This window comes from Panthera onca, chromosome A3 (genome assembly GCF_046562875.1).
Source record: "Panthera onca isolate mPanOnc1 chromosome A3, mPanOnc1 haplotype 2, whole genome shotgun sequence".
Lineage (NCBI taxonomy): Eukaryota > Metazoa > Chordata > Mammalia > Carnivora > Felidae > Panthera > Panthera onca.
In genome coordinates this window covers 67,269,465-67,274,312 of record NC_138341.1, presented here as the reverse complement: position 1 = coordinate 67,274,312, position 4,848 = coordinate 67,269,465, and the positions used below count along the sequence as shown (strand labels likewise).

At 40.9% G+C, this 4,848-nt stretch overlaps 1 pseudogene; it reads left to right on the top strand.

Annotated features, from left to right (window-relative positions):
* The first annotated feature begins 4,175 nt into the window (after positions 1-4,175).
* LOC132661434 (large ribosomal subunit protein eL27 pseudogene) lies at positions 4,176-4,586 on the top strand (annotated as a pseudogene).
* Positions 4,587-4,848: the final 262 nt, after the last annotated feature.

The window sequence follows — 4,848 nt, the reverse complement described above, 5'->3', positions numbered from 1 at the left end:
GAATGTTGCAAAAAAGCTGAACATAACTCACTATCACCAAATATAGGTGTCTCTGAAGCTGACAATCTTGCTCCTACAAAATGCAATGACATGATCCAAACTGTGAGAAAAAGAATCCAATTTGGTTGGGATAGGAAAGACAAAGCAAAAACAAAACAAAACAAAAAACAACTTTGGCCCAGAAGTCATTTTCGTTTGGAAAGATTTCTGAATATTGAACTTGGGCCGGCAGTGCATCTGACAATGCAATCGGCAGACTGCCAACGAGAAGCCACAGAACATAACCCAGAAGCTCGAGGTGGGAGAAATTTCAGTGGACACAGTCTATCTTCTGAAGATGCTCTTCTCGGAGCTTCTTGAGACTTTCCAGAGGCATGATTTCCAAACTGTGTTTAGCCATGGGGGGGGGGGGGGGGCGGAGAAGATTTGGCCAGCTGTAAACACTGGATTTCATTATCTGCACCCTATTTCCAGCTTCAGAACAATTTCCGCTTCTACCTTATAACCCCCCCACAGCCCAGCCCAGTAGTTTAAGAATTTTGTCTTAAAGAATCTCAACATAGTTCTTTTTTTGAAAGAAATTTACCACAGAGAAAACATTTTTTGAAAAGCCACTTTCCAATTATACACACAGTGTCCAGCATACATGTTATAAACATATGACATATTTATGCATAGAGATCTGAATCAAGTAGGTGCTTTGCCCCTATTCGTTGTATGGAAAGTTCAAATAGAAGGATCTATGTATGGCTTTCTTCTAGTTGGGCGTATTCTTTGGAGCACCTGTCACAGGGTGTTACTTAGGTGCTTCTATTAACTAGACGAAATAATTAATTACACCTCCAGAAAACAAATGGCTAACTTATTTAACATAAAAATGAGTGTTACAAATCAATAAGAAAAATATAATCCTGTGGAAAATAGGCAAAGGATAGATATAGATAATTCGGGGCGGGGAGGGAACCTTAAAAAACAGGAAATAGACATACAAAAATATACTTAACCTTGCTTATAGTTTAAAAATTCAAGTGATAATGATAAAGCAAGTTTCACTTCCCATTGGCAAAGATCAAAAAGGGTGTTGGTGGGGCACCTAGGTGGCTCAACTGGTTGAGCATCCAACTCTTGTTTTTGGCTGAGGTCATGGGATTGAGCCCCTCGTCAGGTTCCACACTGAGGATGGAGTCTGCTTGAGATCCTCTGCGTCTCTCCCTCTGCCCCTGTCCCCTGCTTGTGCTCTCTCTTTCTCTCTAAAAAAAAGAAAAAGAAAAGAAAAAAACGGTGGTGGTAAAACCAGGAGAAGATGTGAGGAAACAGTCACTTTCCTCCATATTTGTTGAGTGTGTTAATTGATATGTTTTGTGGTGGCAGTTTTGCAAGGTCAAAGTTGATCCAGAAGCTTTACTTTAATGAATAGAATCTATGGAAAAACTTACAGACATACACAAAGACAAAAATGTACATGGATGATGGTTGCAGCATCATTCCTAAGAGCTAAAAGCTGGAAACAAACCGCTGAAAGGAATGAGATAGACCTACAGGTACTCACACAGAAAGCGTTCCAAGAAACAGTAATAAGGAAAAAGGGCCAGTTGCAAAAAATGATGTAGAAAATGATTCCATTTTTGTTCTATGTGAAGGAAAAAAATGTAATGGCATATATACTAAAATGTAAATACTGGTTATTTCCGGGAGTTGGCATTTTGGGGAGCCTTCCATTTCCACCTTATGTATTTCTATCAGATTTGATCACAGATGAAAGGTAAAATAAAAATAGTTTTAAAAAATAACAGTACAAACATCACTTCTGCAGTTTTCTTGCCAAACAAGTTAACTCTGAATCTAAACATGAGGAAACAACCACATAAATCCAGATTGTGTGATATTCTGCAAGATAACCAGGCGAGACTCCTCAAATTATCAATGTTATGAAAAATGAAAAAAAGACTATTCTAGATTAAAAATAACTAAAGACAACCAATAACTAAATGCAATTATGTGATCCTTGATTGGATCCTGAATGTATTAAAAAACATTATAAAGGACCTTTTAGGATACAGTTGCCTTGGTGAATCTCAGTGAAAGCATAGTCTTTCTAGAATTATATTCTGGGAAATGCTAGTATAGGAAATGCCCCATTAACTGAAATGTATTGTGCCCCTCCATGCTAGATTTCCCATGGATATATTATCTCTTTTGATGTTTGTTACTTTTTTAAACTTAAAAAAATGTGTATTCATTTTTGAGAGACAGAGACAGAGTGTGAGCAGGGGAGGAGCACAGAGAGAGGGAGACACAGAATCCGAAGCAGGCTCCAGACTCTGAGCTGTCAGCACAGAGCCAAATGTAGGGCTTGAACCCACGAACTCTGAGATCATGCCCTAAGCCAAAGTTGGATGCTTTACCAACTGAGCCACCCAGGTGCCCCTAATCTTTGTTATTTATTGAAGAAAAAGCTGATTTCCTTTTGAAGCAAAGACTCTATTACTATGATCCCTGAGGGATACTAATATATTCAATTCTAGAATATCTTATCTGGTTTATAGAGTTCTGATCAGTGCTTAGATGCCAACTAGGATTTATTACAAAGTTGGGGAATATCAGAGCTGGAGGGTATCTCTAAGGTTATATCAACCTCATTGATGAGATCAACCTTTATAATTTTACAAATGAGCAAAGGGACCCAGATAGGCTAGTGACTTAGCATAGTCAGAGAACTGGTTTTGGAAATCTTGCCCCCAAGTGTAATATTTCTACTATAAAACCATTAAGATGTATATAACTCTTGCTGAACATCAACAACAGAGTAGACATCATAATGGCCTGCCCTGAGATGGGCCCCCTCTGCAGAGAAAGAGGCCTACCACTTGTGGAGGAATTGCATGATAATCCTCAAGGAGCAAAGAGCCTCAGACTCCCAGCACTGTAATAATGCAGGCAGTCTGCCGAGTCCAGGCTGAACCAAGACATGACCTTTGCTTGACTTTTTTATTACATAAGAAAGCACGAGGAGTTCAGGCCAACACTTTTTTCTCCCTAAAAAAAAAAAAAAGAAAAAAAAAAAGAAAAAAGAAATGACTGCTTATGGAAGATGGATAACAAGAATCCCAGGTCCTTTACTTCTCTTCCTGATAAACGTTTCCCTCGCAGCACATTCCCAGCAGGACTCAGCCCATCTGGTAAAATGATGGGAGAGAGATTAAATCACTTTCCCTTTATAAAATGTGTGTACCTCCTTGTAACTGGACTAAGACTCCAGATTTACATTCCCTATTTCATATCTCTCTCTGAGAATAATCTCCTGACCTGCACAGTGGACTTAAGAACACCAAAATCTCTTCTCTCTGACTGGTTTATCAGGAAAATCATTCTCCTGATTGGCTTATGCCCACTCCTCAGGGGCCAGTGGAATGTTCCACACTGGTGATGGTGAGGCTATGACTTCTCCTTGCAGTGGGCCAGGTACGGGGGGGCAGGGAAGCCAAAGGGTTTTAGAGGGCACATGGAGCGGTAAAGGTGAATAAGGCCAAAGTCTGTAGAGGTAATCTGAGTGTAAATAGTGGGAAGAACACATGCAGTATGAAGTCAGGAGGCTACTGAGATCGGAGTTGCTAAGTTAAGGGTTTGGAACTGAATGGAAGTGGGCTCGTAGCACAGGCAAGAGGGTCTCCTGGAAGATAGCCCCAGATTGCAGCTGGCAAGTGTGGCCTGCCGTCTGTGGTTGGCAGGGCCTGGTGTTTTGAAGTGGTTGAAGTTGCCGGGATCTGTGGACCCAGACAGGCCACTGGCCAGTGAACAAAACTAAGAGCACCAGGGTCTGAGTTGGGGTCTGAAGTGAAAACTGGATCTCCATAATCAAAGAGGTCAACAGGGTGTAAAGTCAAGGACAAACCCATTGTTAGTCCAATAAGCACGTTTGGCAAATCAGGGGAGGAGCAAGAATGCGAGTGTGGAGCCCGAGAGAGCAGGAGGCCATAGTGGTCAATGTTGGAGGAGTGCAGTCCAGCACTGGGGCAAATGGGCTGGAATGATGCCAGGCCAAGGAGTGGACGGTACAGCCACTCTTCATTCTGTTTCTGTGCTCTGAATGAGATGTGTCTTGTGCCATTTAAAATACCACCAGAGCTTTCTTCTAGAGGCTCGAAGATGGGCAAGTTCATCTAGATGGCATCAAGATGGGCAAGTTCATGAAACTGGGGAAGGTGATGCTGGTCCTGGCCAGTCACTACTCCGGATGCAAAGCAGTTACCATGAAGAATGTTGATGTTGATACCTCAGACTGTCCCTACAGCCATGCTCTGGTGGCTAGAATTGACCGCTATCCCTGCAAAGTGACAAGCTGCCATGGGAAAGAAGGAAATCATCAAGAGGTCAAAGATCAAGTCTTTTGTGAAAGTTTATAACTACAATCATGCATGCCCATAAAGTACTCTGTGCATATCCCCTTGGACAAAACTGTCGTCAACAAGGATGTCTTCAGAGACCCTGCTCTTAAATGCAAGGCTTGATTAGTAGCCAAGGTAAACTTCCAGGAGAGGTACAGGACGGGCAAGAACAAATGGTTCTTCCAGGAGCTGAGGTTTTAAATCTGCTTTGTTTCAGTCATTAAAAATACACACACACAAAATGTACCACCAGAATGACTGTAGTTAGTAATACAGTATTACATATTTGAAAGTTGCTAAGAGAATAGATCTTAAAAGTTCTCATCACAAGAAAAAAAAATGTAACTGTGAACAGGGACAGATATTAACTAGACTTATTGTGGTGATCACTTTGCAAAATGTATTTGCATGAAATCATTATAATTTCATTAAAATGAAACTAATATAATGCTATATGTCAATT